Source organism: Semicossyphus pulcher, unplaced genomic scaffold (assembly GCF_022749685.1).
Source record: "Semicossyphus pulcher isolate SPU_LCO1_2020_fin unplaced genomic scaffold, fSemPul1.0.p SCAF_7, whole genome shotgun sequence".
Taxonomy (NCBI): domain Eukaryota; kingdom Metazoa; phylum Chordata; class Actinopteri; order Labriformes; family Labridae; genus Semicossyphus; species Semicossyphus pulcher.
In genome coordinates this window covers 33,269,105-33,289,200 of record NW_027211748.1, presented here as the reverse complement: position 1 = coordinate 33,289,200, position 20,096 = coordinate 33,269,105, and positions in this window count along the sequence as shown.

Below are 20,096 nucleotides of genomic sequence, written 5' to 3'. Positions count from 1 at the left end.
GTTAACGATGACATCAGTTAAATGAAGATGAAATCAGTTAACGATGAAATCAGTTAAAGATGAAATCAGTTAACGATGAAATCAGTTAAATGAAGATGAAATCAGTTAACGATGAAATCAGTTAACGATGAAATCAGTTAACGATGGAATCAGTTAAATGAAGATGAAATCAGTTAACGATGAAATCAGTTAAAGATGAAATCAGTTAACGATGAAATCAGTTAACAATGAAATCAGTTAAATGAAGATGAAATCAGTTAACGATGAAATCAGTTAACGATGGAATCAGTTAAATGAAGATGAAATCAGTTAACGATGAAATCAGTTAACGATGAAATCAGTTAAATGAAGATGAAATCAGTTAACGATGAAATCAGTTAAATGAAGATGAAATCAGTTAACGATGAAATCAGTTAAAGATGAAATCAGTTAACGATGAAATCAGTTAACGATGAAATCAGTTAAATGAAGATGAAATCAGTTAACGATGAAATCAGTTAACGATGAAATCAGTTAACGATGGAATCAGTTAACGATGAAATCAGTTAACGATGAAATCAGTTAAATGAAGATGAAATCAGTAAACGATGAAATCAGTTAACGATGAAATCAATTAAATGAAGATGAAATCAGTTAACGATGAAATCAGTTAAATGAAGATGAAATCAGTTAACGATGAAATCAGTTAAAGATGAAATCAGTTAACGATGGAATAAGTTAAAGATGAAATCAGTTAAATGAAGATGAAATCAGTTAAAGATGAAATCAGTTAACGATGAAATCAGTTAACGATGGAATCAGTTAAATGAAGATGAAATCAGTTAACGATGAAATCAGTTAACGATGAAATCAGTTAAATGAAGATGAAATCAGTTAACGATGAAATCAGTTAAAGATGAAATCAGTTAACGATGAAATCAGTTAAATGAAGATGAAATCAGTTAACGATGAAATCAGTTAAATGAAGATGAAATCAGTTAACGATGAAATCAGTTAAATGAAGATGAAATCAGTTAACGATGAAATCAGTTAACGATGAAATCAGTTAAATGAAGATGAAATCAGTTAACGATGAAATCAGTTAACGATGAAATCAGTTAAATGAAGATGAAATCAGTTAACGATGAAATCAGTTAACGATGAAATCAGTTAACGATGAAATCAGTTAAATGAAGATGAAATCAGTTAACGATGAAATCAGTTAACGATGAAATCAGTTAAATGAAGATGAAATCAGTTAACGATGAAATCAGTTAAATGAAGATGAAATCAGTTAACGATGAAATCAGTTAAATGAAGATGAAATCAGTTAACGATGAAATCAGTTAACGATGAAATCAGTTAACGATGGAATCAGTTAAATGAAGATGAAATCAGTTAACGATGAAATCAGTTAAATGAAGATGAAATCAGTTAACGATGAAATCAGTTAACGATGAAATCAGTTAACGATGGAATCAGTTAAATGAAGATGAAATCAGTTAACGATGAAATCAGTTAAATGAAGATGAAATCAGTTAACGATGAAATCAGTTAACGATGAAATCAGTTAAATGAAGATGAAATCAGTTAACGATGAAATCAGTTAACGATGAAATCAGTTAACGATGAAATCAGTTAAATGAAGATGAAATCAGTTAACGATGAAATCAGTTAACGATGAAATCAGTTAACGATGGAATCAGTTAAATGAAGATGAAATCAGTTAACGATGAAATCAGTTAAATGAAGAATGAAAATGAAATCAGTTAAATGAAGATGAAATCAGTTAACGATGAAATCAGTTAACGATGAAATCAGTTAAATGAAGATGAAATCAGTTAACGATGAAATCAGTTAAATGAAGATGAAATCAGTTAACGATGAAATCAGTTAACGATGAAATCAGTTAAATGAAGATGAAATCAGTTAACGATGAAATCAGTTAACGATGAAATCAGTTAAATGAAGATGAAATCAGTTAACGATGAAATCAGTTAAATGAAGATGAAATCAGTTAACGATGAAATCAGTTAACGATGAAATCAGTTAACGATGGAATCAGTTAAATGAAGATGAAATCAGTTAACGATGAAATCAGTTAACGATGAAATCAGTTAAATGAAGATGAAATCAGTTAACGATGAAATCAGTTAAATGAAGATGAAATCAGTTAACGATGAAATCAGTTAACGATGAAATCAGTTAAATGAAGATGAAATCAGTTAACGATGAAATCAGTTAACGATGAAATCAGTTAACGATGAAATCAGTTAAATGAAGATGAAATCAGTTAACGATGAAATCAGTTAAATGAAGATGAAATCAGTTAACGATGAAATCAGTTAACGATGAAATCAGTTAACGATGGAATCAGTTAACGATGAAATCAGTTAACGATGGAATCAGTTAACGATGAAATCAGTTAACGATGAAATCAGTTAAATGAAGATGAAATCAGTTAATGATGAAATCAGTTAAATGAAGATGAAATCAGTTAATGATGAAATCAGTTAACGATGAAATCAGTTAAATGAAGATGAAATCAGTTAACGATGAAATCAGTTAACGATGAAATCAGTTAACGATGAAATCACTTAACGATGAAATCAGTTAACGATGAAATCAGTTAACGATGGAATCAGTTAACGATGAAATCAGTTAAATGAAGATGAAATCAGTTAAATGAAGATGAAATCAGTTAACGATGAAATCAGTTAAAGATGAAATCAGTTAACGATGAAATCAGTTAAATGAAGATGAAATCAGTTAACGATGAAATCAGTTAACGATGAAATCAGTTAAATGAAGATGAAATCAGTTAACGATGAAATCAGTTAACGATGAAATCAGTTAACGATGGAATCAGTTAACGATGAAATCAGTTAACGATGAAATCAGTTAACGATGAAATCAGTTAAATGAAGATGAAATCAGTTAACGATGAAATCAGTTAACGATGAAATCAGTTAACGATGAAATCAATTAAATGAAGATGAAATCAGTTAACGATGAAATCAGTTAAATGAAGATGAAATCAGTTAACGATGAAATCAGTTAAAGATGAAATCAGTTAACGATGAAATCAGTTAACGATGAAATCAGTTAAATGAAGATGAAATCAGTTAACGATGAAATCAGTTAAAGATGAAATCAGTTAACGATGAAATCAGTTAACGATGGAATCAGTTAACGATGAAATCAGTTAAATGAAGATGAAATCAGTTAACGATGAAATCAGTTAAAGATGAAATCAGTTAACGATGAAATCAGTTAACGATGAAATCAGTTAAATGAAGATGAAATCAGTTAACGATGAAATCAGTTAAAGATGAAATCAGTTAACGATGAAATCAGTTAACGATGGAATCAGTTAAATGAAGATGAAATCAGTTAACGATGAAATCAGTTAACGATGAAATCAGTTAACGATGAAATCAGTTAAATGAAGATGAAATCAGTTAAATGAAGATGAAATCAGTTAACGATGAAATCAGTTAACGAAGAAATCAGTTAAATGAAGATGAAATCAGTTAAAGATGAAATCAGTTAACGATGAAATCAGTTAACGATGAAATCAGTTAAATGAAGATGAAATCAGTTAACGATGAAATCAGTTAACGATGAAATCAATTAACGATGAAATCAGTTAAATGAAGATGAAATCAGTTAACGATGAAATCAGTTAACGATGAAATCAGTTAACGATGAAATCAGTTAAATGAAGAATGAAGATGAAATCAGTTAACGATGAAATCAGTTAACGATGAAATCAGTTAACGATGAAATCAGTTAAATGAAGATGAAATCAGTTAACGATGAAATCAGTTAACGATGAAATCAGTTAACGATGAAATCAGTTAAATGAAGATGAAATCAGTTAACGATGAAATCAGTTAACGATGAAATCAGTTAAATGAAGATGAAATCAGTTAACGATGAAATCAGTTAACGATGAAATCACTTAACGATGAAATCACTTAACGATGAAATCAGTTAAATGAAGATGAAATCAGTTAACGATGAAATCAGTTAAATGAAGATGAAATCAGTTAACGATGAAATCAGTTAAAGATGAAATCAGTTAACGATGGAATCAGTTAACGATGAAATCAGTTAACGATGAAATCAGTTAAATGAAGATGAAATCAGTTAACGATGAAATCAGTTAACGATGAAATCAGTTAACGATGAAATCAGTTAAATGAAGATGAAATCAGTTAACGATGAAATCAGTTAACGATGAAATCAGTTAAATGAAGATGAAATCAGTTAACGATGAAATCAGTTAACGATGGAATCAGTTAACGATGAAATCAGTTAACGATGAAATCAGTTAAATGAAGATGAAATCAGTTAACGATGAAATCAGTTAACGATGAAATCAGTTAACGATGAAATCAATTAAATGAAGATGAAATCAGTTAACGATGAAATCAGTTAAATGAAGATGAAATCAGTTAACGATGAAATCAGTTAAAGATGAAATCAGTTAACGATGAAATCAGTTAACGATGAAATCAGTTAAATGAAGATGAAATCAGTTAACGATGAAATCAGTTAACGATGAAATCAGTTAAATGAAGATGAAATCAGTTAACGATGAAATCAGTTAAAGATGAAATCAGTTAACGATGAAATCAGTTAAATGAAGATGAAATCAGTTAAAGATGAAATCAGTTAAATGAAGATGAAATCAGTTAACGATGAAATCAGTTAACGATGAAATCAGTTAAATGAAGATGAAATCAGTTAACGATGAAATCAGTTAACGATGAAATCAGTTAAATGAAGATGAAATCAGTTAACGATGAAATCAGTTAACGATGAAATCAGTTAACGATGAAATCACTTAACGATGAAATCAGTTGAATGAAGATGAAATCAGTTAACGATGAAATCAGTTAAAGATGAAATCAGTTAACGATGAAATCACTTAACGATGAAATCAGTTAAATGAAGATGAAATCAGTTAACGATGAAATCAGTTAAAGATGAAATCAGTTAACGATGGAATCAGTTAACGATGAAATCAGTTAACGATGAAATCAGTTAAATGAAGATGAAATCAGTTAACGATGAAATCAGTTAACGATGAAATCAGTTAACGATGAAATCAGTTAAATGAAGATGAAATCAGTTAACGATGAAATCAGTTAACGATGAAATCAGTTAAATGAAGATGAAATCAGTTAACGATGAAATCAGTTAACGATGGAATCAGTTAACGATGAAATCAGTTAACGATGAAATCAGTTAAATGAAGATGAAATCAGTTAACGATGACATCAGTTAACGATGAAATCAGTTAACGATGAAATCAATTAAATGAAGATGAAATCAGTTAACGATGAAATCAGTTAAATGAAGATGAAATCAGTTAACGATGAAATCAGTTAAAGATGAAATCAGTTAACGATGAAATCAGTTAACGATGAAATCAGTTAAATGAAGATGAAATCAGTTAACGATGAAATAAGTTAAAGATGAAATCAGTTAACGATGAAATCAGTTAACGATGGAATCAGTTAACGATGAAATCAGTTAAATGAAGATGAAATCAGTTAACGATGAAATCAGTTAAAGATGAAATCAGTTAACGATGAAATCAGTTAACGATGAAATCAGTTAAATGAAGATGAAATCAGTTAACGATGAAATCAGTTAAAGATGAAATCAGTTAACGATGAAATCAGTTAACGATGGAATCAGTTAAATGAAGATGAAATCAGTTAACGATGAAATCAGTTAAAGATGAAATCAGTTAACGATGAAATCAGTTAACGATGAAATCAGTTAAATGAAGATGAAATCAGTTAAATGAAGATGAAATCAGTTAACGATGAAATCAGTTAACGATGAAATCAGTTAAATGAAGATGAAATCAGTTAAAGATGAAATCAGTTAACGATGAAATCAGTTAACGATGAAATCAGTTAAATGATGATGAAATCAGTTAACGATGAAATCAGTTAATGATGAAATCAATTAACGATGAAATCAGTTAAATGAAGATGAAATCAGTTAACGATGAAATCAGTTAAAGATGAAATCAGTTAAATGAAGAATGAAGATGAAATCAGTTAACGATGAAATCAGTTAAAGATGAAATCAGTTAACGATGAAATCAGTTAACGATGGAATCAGTTAAATGAAGATGAAATCAGTTAACGATGAAATCAGTTAAAGATGAAATCAGTTAACGATGAAATCAGTTAAATGAAGATGAAATCAGTTAACGATGAAATCAGTTAACGATGAAATCAGTTAAATGAAGATGAAATCAGTTAAAGATGAAATCAGTTAACGATGAAATCAGTTAAATGAAGATGAAATCAGTTAACGATGAAATCAGTTAACGATGAAATCAATTAACGATGAAATCAGTTAAATGAAGATGAAATCAGTTAACGATGAAATCAGTTAAAGATGAAATCAGTTAAATGAAGAATGAAGATGAAATCAGTTAACGATGAAATCAATTAACGATGAAATCAGTTGACGATGAAATCAGTTAAATGAAGATGAAATCAGTTAACGATGAAATCAGTTAACGATGAAATCAGTTAAATGAAGAATGAAAATGAAATCAGTTAAATGAAGATGAAATCAGTTAACGATGAAATCAATTAACGATGAAATCAGTTGACGATGAAATCAGTTAAATGAAGATGAAATCAGTTAAATGAAGATGAAATCAGTTAACGATGAAATCAGTTAAAGATGAAATCAGTTAACGATGAAATCATTTAACGATGAAATCAGTTAACGATGGAATCAGTTAAATGAAGATGAAATCAGTTCACGGTGAAATCAGTTAACGATGGAATCAGTTAACGATGGAATCAGTTAACGATGAGATCAGTTAACGATGAAATCAGTTAACGATGGAATCAGTTAAATGAAGATGAAATCAGTTAACGATGAAATCAGTTAAATGAAGATGAAATCAGTTAACGATGAAATCAGTTAAAGATGAAATCAGTTAACGATGAAATCAGTTAACGATGAAATCAGTTAAATGAAGATGAAATCAGTTAACGATGAAATCAGTTAAATGAAGAAAGAAAATGAAATCAGTTAAATGAAGATGAAATCAGTTAACGATGAAATCAGTTAACGATGGAATCAGTTAACGATGGAATCAGTTAAATGAAGATGAAATCAGTTAACGATGAAATCAGTTAAATGAAGATGAAATCAGTTAACGATGAAATCAGTTAACGATGAAATCAGTTAACGATGAAATCAGTTAAATGAAGATGAAATCAGTTAACGATGAAATCAGTTAACGATGAAATCAGTTAAATGAAGATGAAATCAGTTAAATGAAGATGAAATCAGTTAACGATGAAATCAGTTAACGATGAAATCAGTTAACGATGGAATCAGTTAAATGAAGATGAAATCAGTTAACGATGAAATCAGTTATCGATGAAATCAGTTAACGATGAAATCAGTTAAATGAAGATGAAATCAGTTAACGATGAAATCAGTTAAATGAAGATGAAATCAGTTAAATGAAGATGAAATCAGTTAACGATGAAATCAGTTAACGATGAAATCAGTTAAATGAAGATGAAATCAGTTAACGATGAAATCAGTTAAAGATGAAATCAGTTAACGATGAAATCAGTTAAATGAAGATGAAATCAGTTAACGATGAAATCAGTTAACGATGAAATCAGTTAAATGAAGATGAAATCAGTTAACGATGAAATCAGTTAACGATGGAATCAGTTAACGATGAAATCAGTTAACGATGAAATCAGTTAAATGAAGATGAAATCAGTTAACGATGAAATCAGTTAACGATGAAATCAGTTAACGATGAAATCAATTAAATGAAGATGAAATCAGTTAACGATGAAATCAGTTAAATGAAGATGAAATCAGTTAACGATGAAATCAGTTAAAGATGAAATCAGTTAACGATGGAATCAGTTAACGATGAAATCAGTTAACGATGAAATCAGTTAAATGAAGATGAAATCAGTTAACGATGAAATCAGTTAACGATGGAATCAGTTAAATGAAGATGAAATCAGTTAACGATGAAATCAGTTAACGATGAAATCAGTTAAATGAAGATGAAATCAGTTAACGATGAAATCAGTTAAATGAAGATGAAATCAGTTAACGATGAAATCAGTTAAAGATGAAATCAGTTAACGATGAAATCAGTTAAATGAAGATGAAATCAGTTAACGATGAAATCAGTTAACGATGAAATCAGTTAACGATGAAATCAGTTAAATGAAGATGAAATCAGTTAACGATGAAATCAGTTAACGATGAAATCAGTTAAATGAAGATGAAATCAGTTAACGATGAAATCAGTTAACGATGAAATCAGTTAACTATGGAATCAGTTAACGATGAAATCAGTTAACGATGAAATCAGTTAAATGAAGATGAAATCAGTAAACGATGAAATCAGTTAACGATGAAATCAATTAAATGAAGATGAAATCAGTTAACGATGAAATCAGTTAAATGAAGATGAAATCAGTTAACGATGAAATCAGTTAAAGATGAAATCAGTTAACGATGGAATAAGTTAACGATGAAATCAGTTAAATGAAGATGAAATCAGTTAAAGATGAAATCAGTTAACGATGAAATCAGTTAACGATGGAATCAGTTAAATGAAGATGAAATCAGTTAACGATGAAATCAGTTAAATGAAGATGAAATCAGTTAACGATGAAATCAGTTAAAGATGAAATCAGTTAACGATGAAATCAGTTAACGATGAAATCAGTTAAATGAAGATGAAATCAGTTAACGATGAAATCAGTTAAATGAAGATGAAATCAGTTAACGATGAAATCAGTTCACGATGAAATCAGTTAAATGAAGATGAAATCAGTTAACGATGAAATCAGTTAACGATGAAATCAGTTAAATGAAGATGAAATCAGTTAACGATGAAATCAGTTAACGATGAAATCAGTTAAATGAAGATGAAATCAGTTAACGATGAAATCAGTTAACGATGAAATCAGTTAAATGAAGATGAAATCAGTTAACGATGAAATCAGTTAAATGAAGATGAAATCAGTTAACGATGAAATCAGTTAAATGAAGATGAAATCAGTTAACGATGAAATCAGTTAACGATGGAATCAGTTAAATGAAGATGAAATCAGTTAACGATGAAATCAGTTAAATGAAGATGAAATCAGTTAACGATGAAATCAGTGAACGATGAAATCAGTGAACGATGGAATCAGTTAAATGAAGATGAAATCAGTTAACGATGAAATCAGTTAAATGAAGATGAAATCAGTTAACGATGAAATCAGTTAACGATGAAATCAGTTAAATGAAGATGAAATCAGTTAACGATGAAATCAGTTAACGATGAAATCAGTTAAATGAAGATGAAATCAGTTAACGATGAAATCAGTTAACGATGGAATCAGTTAAATGAAGATGAAATCAGTTAACGATGAAATCAGTTAAATGAAGATGAAATCAGTTAACGATGAAATCAGTTAAATGAAGAATGAAAATGAAATCAGTTAAATGAAGATGAAATCAGTTAACGATGAAATCAGTTAACGATGAAATCAGTTAACGATGAAATCAGTTAAATGAAGATGAAATCAGTTAACGATGAAATCAGTTAAATGAAGATGAAATCAGTTAACGATGAAATCAGTTAACGATGAAATCAGTTAAATGAAGATGAAATCAGTTAACGATGAAATCAGTTAACGATGAAATCAGTTAAATGAAGATGAAATCAGTTAACGATGAAATCAGTTAACGATGAAATCAGTTAACGATGGAATCAGTTAAATGTAGATGAAATCAGTTAACGATGAAATCAGTTAACGATGAAATCAGTTAACGATGAAATCAGTTAAATGAAGATGAAATCAGTTAACGATGAAATCAGTTAAATGAAGATGAAATCAGTTAACGATGAAATCAGTTAACGATGAAATCAGTTAAATGAAGATGAAATCAGTTAACGATGAAATCAGTTAACGATGAAATCAGTTAACGATGAAATCAGTTAAATGAAGATGAAATCAGTTAACGATGAAATCAGTTAAATGAAGATGAAATCAGTTAACGATGAAATCAGTTAACGATGAAATCAGTTAACGATGGAATCAGTTAACGATGAAATCAGTTAACGATGAAATCAGTTAACGATGAAATCAGTTAAATGAAGATGAAATCAGTTAATGATGAAATCAGTTAAATGAAGATGAAATCAGTTAATGATGAAATCAGTTAACGATGAAATCAGTTAAATGAAGATGAAATCAGTTAACGATGAAATCAGTTAACGATGAAATCAGTTAACGATGAAATCACTTAAATGAAGATGAAATCAGTTAACGATGAAATCAGTTAACGATGGAATCAGTTAACGATGAAATCAGTTAAATGAAGATGAAATCAGTTAAATGAAGATGAAATCAGTTAACGATGAAATCAGTTAACGATGAAATCAGTTAAAGATGAAATCAGTTAACGATGAAATCAGTTAAATGAAGATGAAATCAGTTAACGATGAAATCAGTTAACGATGAAATCAGTTAAATGAAGATGAAATCAGTTAACGATGAAATCAGTTAACGATGGAATCAGTTAACGATGAAATCAGTTAACGATGGAATCAGTTAACGATGAAATCAGTTAACGATGAAATCAGTTAAATGAAGATGAAATCAGTTAACGATGAAATCAGTTAACGATGAAATCAGTTAACGATGAAATCAATTAAATGAAGATGAAATCAGTTAACGATGAAATCAGTTAAATGAAGATGAAATCAGTTAACGATGAAATCAGTTAAAGATGAAATCAGTTAACGATGAAATCAGTTAACGATGAAATCAGTTAAATGAAGATGAAATCAGTTAACGATGAAATCAGTTAAAGATGAAATCAGTTAACGATGAAATCAGTTAACGATGGAATCAGTTAACGATGAAATCAGTTAAATGAAGATGAAATCAGTTAACGATGAAATCAGTTAAAGATGAAATCAGTTAACGATGAAATCAGTTAACGATGAAATCAGTTAAATGAAGATGAAATCAGTTAACGATGAAATCAGTTAAAGATGAAATCAGTTAACGATGAAATCAGTTAACGATGGAATCAGTTAAATGAAGATGAAATCAGTTAACGATGAAATCAGTTAAAGATGAAATCAGTTAACGATGAAATCAGTTAAATGAAGATGAAATCAGTTAACGATGAAATCAGTTAAAGATGAAATCAGTTAACGATGAAATCAGTTAACGATGGAATCAGTTAAATGAAGATGAAATCAGTTAACGATGAAATCAGTTAACGATGAAATCAGTTAACGATGAAATCAGTTAAATGAAGATGAAATCAGTTAACGATGAAATCAGTTAACGATGAAATCAGTTAAATGAAGATGAAATCAGTTAAAGATGAAATCAGTTAACGATGAAATCAGTTAACGATGAAATCAGTTAAATGAAGATGAAATCAGTTAACGATGAAATCAGTTAACGATGAAATCAATTAACGATGAAATCAGTTAAATGAAGATGAAATCAGTTAACGATGGAATCAGTTAACGATGAAATCAGTTAACGATGAAATCAGTTAAATGAAGAATGAAGATGAAATCAGTTAACGATGAAATCAGTTAACGATGAAATCAGTTAAATGAAGATGAAATCAGTTAACGATGAAATCAGTTAACGATGAAATCAGTTAAATGAAGATGAAATCAGTTAACGATGAAATCAGTTAAATGAAGATGAAATCAGTTAACGATGAAATCAGTTAACGATGAAATCACTTAACGATGAAATCACTTAACGATGAAATCAGTTAAATGAAGATGAAATCAGTTAACGATGAAATCAGTTAAATGAAGATGAAATCAGTTAACGATGAAATCAGTTAAAGATGAAATCAGTTAACGATGGAATCAGTTAACGATGAAATCAGTTAACGATGAAATCAGTTAAATGAAGATGAAATCAGTTAACGATGAAATCAGTTAACGATGAAATCAGTTAACGATGATATCAGTTAACGATGAAATCAGTTAAATGAAGATGAAATCAGTTAACGATGAAATCAGTTAACGATGAAATCAGTTAAATGAAGATGAAATCAGTTAACGATGAAATCAGTTAACGATGAAATCAGTTAACGATGGAATCAGTTAACGATGAAATCAGTTAACGATGAAATCAGTTAAATGAAGATGAAATCAGTTAACGATGAAATCAGTTAACGATGAAATCAGTTAAATGAAGATGAAATCAGTTAACGATGAAATCAGTTAAAGATGAAATCAGTTAACGATGAAATCAGTTAAATGAAGATGAAATCAGTTAACGATGAAATCAGTTAAATGAAGATGAAATCAGTTAACGATGAAATCAGTTAAATGAAGATGAAATCAGTTAAATGAAGATGAAATCAGTTAACGATGAAATCAGTTAAATGAAGATGAAATCAGTTAACGATGAAATCAGTTAACGATGAAATCAGTTAAATGAAGATGAAATCAGTTAACGATGAAATCAGTTAACGATGAAATCAGTTAACGATGAAATCACTTAACGATGAAATCAGTTGAATGAAGATGAAATCAGTTAACGATGAAATCAGTTAAATGAAGATGAAATCAGTTAACGATGAAATCAGTTAAAGATGAAATCAGTTAACGATGGAATCAGTTAACGATGAAATCAGTTAACGATGAAATCAGTTAAATGAAGATGAAATCAGTTAACGATGAAATCAGTTAACGATGAAATCAGTTAAATGAAGATGAAATCAGTTAACGATGAAATCAGTTAACGATGAAATCAGTTAAATGAAGATGAAATCAGTTAACGATGAAATCAGTTAACGATGAAATCAGTTAACGATGGAATCAGTTAACGATGAAATCAGTTAACGATGAAATCAGTTAAATGAAGATGAAATCAGTTAACGATGACATCAGTTAACGATGAAATCAGTTAACGATGAAATCAATTAAATGAAGATGAAATCAGTTAACGATGAAATCAGTTAAATGAAGATGAAATCAGTTAACGATGAAATCAGTTAAAGATGAAATCAGTTAACGATGAAATCAGTTAACGATGAAATCAGTTAAATGAAGATGAAATCAGTTAACGATGAAATCAGTTAAAGATGAAATCAGTTAACGATGAAATCAGTTAAATGAAGATGAAATCAGTTAACGATGAAATCAGTTAAAGATGAAATCAGTTAACGATGAAATCAGTTAACGATGGAATCAGTTAAATGAAGATGAAATCAGTTAACGATGAAATCAGTTAACGATGAAATCAGTTAACGATGAAATCAGTTAACGATGAAATCAGTTAAATGAAGATGAAATCAGTTAACGATGAAATCAGTTAACGATGAAATCAGTTAAATGAAGATGAAATCAGTTAACGATGAAATCAGTTAACGATGAAATCAGTTAAATGAAGATGAAATCAGTTAACGATGAAATCAGTTAACGATGAAATCAATTAACGATGAAATCAGTTAAATGAAGATGAAATCAGTTAACGATGGAATCAGTTAACGATGAAATCAGTTAACGATGAAATCAGTTAAATGAAGAATGAAGATGAAATCAGTTAACGATGAAATCAGTTAACGATGAAATCAGTTAAATGAAGATGAAATCAGTTAACGATGAAATCAGTTAACGATGAAATCAGTTAAATGAAGATGAAATCAGTTAACGATGAAATCAGTTAAATGAAGATGAAATCAGTTAACGATGAAATCAGTTAACGATGAAATCACTTAACGATGAAATCACTTAACGATGAAATCAGTTAAATGAAGATGAAATCAGTTAACGATGAAATCAGTTAAATGAAGATGAAATCAGTTAACGATGAAATCAGTTAAAGATGAAATCAGTTAACGATGGAATCAGTTAACGATGAAATCAGTTAACGATGAAATCAGTTAAATGAAGATGAAATCAGTTAACGATGAAATCAGTTAACGATGAAATCAGTTAACGATGGAATCAGTTAACGATGAAATCAGTTAACGATGAAATCAGTTAAATGAAGATGAAATCAGTTAACGATGAAATCAGTTAACGATGAAATCAGTTAAATGAAGATGAAATCAGTTAACGATGAAATCAGTTAAAGATGAAATCAGTTAACGATGAAATCAGTTAAATGAAGATGAAATCAGTTAACGATGAAATCAGTTAAATGAAGATGAAATCAGTTAACGATGAAATCAGTTAAATGAAGATGAAATCAGTTAAATGAAGATGAAATCAGTTAACGATGAAATCAGTTAAATGAAGATGAAATCAGTTAACGATGAAATCAGTTAACGATGAAATCAGTTAAATGAAGATGAAATCAGTTAACGATGAAATCAGTTAACGATGAAATCAGTTAACGATGAAATCACTTAACGATGAAATCAGTTGAATGAAGATGAAATCAGTTAACGATGAAATCAGTTAAATGAAGATGAAATCAGTTAACGATGAAATCAGTTAAAGATGAAATCAGTTAACGATGGAATCAGTTAACGATGAAATCAGTTAACGATGAAATCAGTTAAATGAAGATGAAATCAGTTAACGATGAAATCAGTTAACGATGAAATCAGTTAAATGAAGATGAAATCAGTTAACGATGAAATCAGTTAACGATGAAATCAGTTAAATGAAGATGAAATCAGTTAACGATGAAATCAGTTAACGATGAAATCAGTTAACGATGGAATCAGTTAACGATGAAATCAGTTAACGATGAAATCAGTTAAATGAAGATGAAATCAGTTAACGATGACATCAGTTAACGATGAAATCAGTTAACGATGAAATCAATTAAATGAAGATGAAATCAGTTAACGATGAAATCAGTTAAATGAAGATGAAATCAGTTAACGATGAAATCAGTTAAAGATGAAATCAGTTAACGATGAAATCAGTTAACGATGAAATCAGTTAAATGAAGATGAAATCAGTTAACGATGAAATCAGTTAAAGATGAAATCAGTTAACGATGAAATCAGTTAAATGAAGATGAAATCAGTTAACGATGAAATCAGTTAAATGAAGATGAAATCAGTTAACGATGAAATCAGTTAAAGATGAAATCAGTTAACGATGAAATCAGTTAACGATGAAATCAGTTAAATGAAGATGAAATCAGTTAACGATGAAATCAGTTAAAGATGAAATCAGTTAACGATGAAATCAGTTAACGATGGAATCAGTTAAATGAAGATGAAATCAGTTAACGATGAAATCAGTTAAATGAAGATGAAATCAGTTAACGATGAAATCAGTTAAAGATGAAATCAGTTAACGATGAAATCAGTTAACGATGAAATCAGTTAAATGAAGATGAAATCAGTTAACGATGAAATCAGTTAAAGATGAAATCAGTTAACGATGAAATCAGTTAAATGAAGATGAAATCAGTTAACGATGAAATCAGTTAAATGAAGATGAAATCAGTTAACGATGAAATCAGTTAAAGATGAAATCAGTTAACGATGAAATCAGTTAACGATGAAATCAGTTAAATGAAGATGAAATCAGTTAACGATGAAATCAGTTAAAGATGAAATCAGTTAACGATGAAATCAGTTAACGATGGAATCAGTTAAATGAAGATGAAATCAGTTAACGATGAAATCAGTTAAAGATGAAATCAGTTAACGATGAAATCAGTTAACGATGAAATCAGTTAAATGAAGATGAAATCAGTTAAATGAAGATGAAATCAGTAAACGATGAAATCAGTTAACGATGAAATTAGTTAAATGAAGATGAAATCAGTTAAAGATGAAATCAGTTAACGATGAAATCAGTTAACGATGAAATCAATTAACGATGAAATCAGTTAAATGAAGATGAAATCAGTTAACGATGAAATCAGTTAAAGATGAAATCAGTTAAATGAAGAATGAAGATGAAATCAGTTAACGATGAAATGAGTTAAAGATGAAATCAGTTAACGATGGAATCAGTTAAATGAAGATGAAATCAGTTAACGATGAAATCAGTTAACGATGAAATCAGTTAAATGAAGAATGAAAATGAAATCAGTTAAATGAAGATGAAATCAGTTAACGATGAAATCAATTAACGATGAAATCAGTTGACGATGAAATCAGTTAAATGAAGATGAAATCAGTTAACGATGAAATCAGTTAACGATGAAATCAGTTAAATGAAGAATGAAAATGAAATCAGTTAAATGAAGATGAAATCAGTTAACGATGAAATCAGTTAACGATGGAATCAGTTAAATGAAGATGAAATCAGTTCACGGTGAAATCAGTTAACGATGGAATCAGTTAACGATGGAATCAGTTAACGATGAGATCAGTTAACGATGAAATCAGTTAACGATGGAATCAGTTAAATGAAGATGAAATCAGTTAACGATGAAATCAGTTAAATGAAGATGAAATCAGTTAACGATGAAATCAGTTAAAGATGAAATCAGTTAACAATGAAATCAGTTAACGATGAAATCAGTTAACGATGAAATCAGTTAAATGAAGATGAAATCAGTTAACGATGAAATCAGTTAAATGAAGAAAGAAAATGAAATCAGTTAAATGAAGATGAAATCAGTTAACGATGAAATCAGTTAACGATGGAATCAGTTAACGATGGAATCAGTTAAATGAAGATGAAATCAGTTAACGATGAAATCAGTTAAATGAAGATGAAATCAGTTAACGATGAAATCAGTTAACGATGAAATCAGTTAACGATGAAATCAGTTAAATGAAGATGAAATCAGTTAACGATGAAATCAGTTAAAGATGAAATCAGTTAACGATGAAATCAGTTAACGATGGAATCAGTTAAATGAAGATGAAATCAGTTAACGATGAAATCAGTTAAAGATGAAATCAGTTAACGATGAAATCAGTTAACGATGAAATCAGTTAAATGAAGATGAAATCAGTTAACGATGAAATCAGTTAACGATGAAATCAGTTAAATGAAGATGAAATCAGTTAAAGATGAAATCAGTTAACGATGAAATCAGTTAACGATGAAATCAGTTAAATGAAGATGAAATCAGTTAACGATGAAATCAGTTAACGATGAAATCAATTAACGATGAAATCAGTTAAATGAAGATGAAATCAGTTAACGATGAAATCAGTTAACGATGAAATCAGTTAAATGAAGAATGAAGATGAAATCAGTTAACGATGAAATCAGTTAACGATGGAATCAGTTAAATGAAGATGAAATCAGTTAACGATGAAATCAGTTAACGATGAAATCAGTTAACGATGAAATCAGTTAAATGAAGATGATATCAGTTAACGATGAAATCAGTTAAATGAAGATGAAATCAGTTAACGATGAAATCAGTTAAAGATGAAATCAGTTAACGATGAAATCAGTTAACGATGAAATCAGTTAACGATGAAATCAGTTAAATGAAGATGAAATCAGTTAACGATGAAATCAGTTAACGATGAAATCAGTTAAATGAAGATGAAATCAGTTAACGATGAAATCAGTTAACGATGAAATCAGTTAAATGAAGATGAAATCAGTTAACGATGAAATCAGTTAACGATGGAATCAGTTAACGATGAAATCAGTTAACGATGAAATCAGTTAAATGAAGATGAAATCAGTAAACGATGAAATCAGTTAACGATGAAATCAATTAAATGAAGATGAAATCAGTTAACGATGAAATCAGTTAAATGAAGATGAAATCAGTTAACGATGAAATCAGTTAAAGATGAAATCAGTTAACGATGGAATCAGTTAACGATGAAATCAGTTAAATGAAGATGAAATCAGTTAAAGATGAAATCAGTTAACGATGAAATCAGTTAACGATGGAATCAGTTAAATGAAGATGAAATCAGTTAACGATGAAATCAGTTAACGATGAAATCAGTTAACGATGAAATCAGTTAAATGAAGATGAAATCAGTTAACGATGAAATCAGTTAACGATGAAATCAGTTAACGATGAAATCAGTTAAATGAAGATGAAATCAGTTAACGATGAAATCAGTTAAATGAAGATGAAATCAGTTAAGGATGAAATCAGTTAAATGAAGATGAAATCAGTTAACGATGAAATCAGTTAACGATGAAATCAGTTAACGATGAAATCAGTTAAATGAAGATGAAATCAGTTAACGATGAAATCAGTTAACGATGAAATCAGTTAAATGAAGATGAAATCAGTTAACGATGAAATCAGTTAACGATGAAATCAGTTAACGATGAAATCAGTTAAATGAAGATGAAATCAGTTAACGATGAAATCAGTTAAATGAAGATGAAATCAGTTAACGATGAAATCAGTTAAAGATGAAATCAGTTAACGATGGAATCAGTTAACGATGAAATCAGTTAACGATGAAATCAGTTAAATGAAGATGAAATCAGTTAACGATGAAATCAGTTAACGATGAAATCAGTTAAATGAAGATGAAATCAGTTAACGATGAAATCAGTTAAATGAAGATGAAATCAGTTAAATGAAGATGAAATCAGTTAACGATGAAATCAGTTAACGATGAAATCAGTTAAATGAAGAAGAAATCAGTTAACGATGAAATCAGTTAAAGATGAAATCAGTTAACGATGAAATCAGTTAAATGAAGATGAAATCAGTTAACGATGAAATCAGTTAACGATGAAATCAGTTAAATGAAGATGAAATCAGTTAACGATGAAATCAGTTAACGATGAAATCAGTTAACGATGAAATCAGTTAACGATGGAATCAGTTAAATGAAGATGAAATCAGTTAACGATGAAATCAGTTAACGATGGAATCAGTTAAATGAAGATGAAATCAGTTAACGATGAAATCAGTTAAAGATGAAATCAGTTAACGATGAAATCAGTTAACGATGAAATCAGTTAAATGAAGATGAAATCAGTTAACGATGAAATCAGTTAAATGAAGATGAAATCAGTTAACGATGAAATCAGTTAACGATGGAATCAGTTAAATGAAGATGAAATCAGTTAACGATGAAATCAGTTAACGATGAAATCAGTTAACGATGAAATCAGTTAAATGAAGATGAAATCAGTTAACGATGAAATCAGTTAAATGAAGATGAAATCAGTTAACGATGAAATCAGTTAAAGATGAAATCAGTTAACGATGAAATCAGTTAACGATGAAATCAGTTAAATGAAGATGAAATCAGTTAACGATGAAATCAGTTAACGATGAAATCAGTTAACGATGAAATCAGTTAAATGAAGATGAAATCAGTTAACGATGAAATCAGTTAACGATGAAATCAGTTAAATGAAGATGAAATCTGTTAACGATGAAATCAGTTAACGATGAAATCAGTTAACGATGGAATCAGTTAACGATGAAATCAGTTAACGATGAAATCAGTTAAATGAAGATGAAATCAGTAAACGATGAAATCAGTTAACGATGAAATCAATTAAATGAAGATGAAATCAGTTAACGATGAAATCAGTTAAATGAAGATGAAATCAGTTAACGATGAAATCAGTTAAAGATGAAATCAGTTAACGATGGAATCAGTTAACGATGAAATCAGTTAAATGAAGATGAAATCAGTTAAAGATGAAATCAGTTAACGATGAAATCAGTTAACGATGGAATCAGTTAAATGAAGATGAAATCAGTTAACGATGAAATCAGTTAACGATGAAATCAGTTAACGATGAAATCAGTTAAATGAAGATGAAATCAGTTAACGATGAAATCAGTTAAAGATGAAATCAGTTAACGATGAAATCAGTTAAATGAAGATGAAATCAGTTAACGATGAAATCAGTTAAATGAAGATGAAATCAGTTAACGATGAAATCAGTTAAATGAAGATGAAATCAGTTAACGATGAAATCAGTTAACGATGAAATCAGTTAAATGAAGATGAAATCAGTTAACGATGAAATCAGTTAACGATGAAATCAGTTAAATGAAGATGAAATCAGTTAACGATGAAATCAGTTAACGATGAAATCAGTTAACGATGAAATCACTTAACGATGAAATCAGTTAAATGAAGATGAAATCAGTTAACGATGAAATCAGTTAAATGAAGATGAAATCAGTTAACGATGAAATCAGTTAAATGAA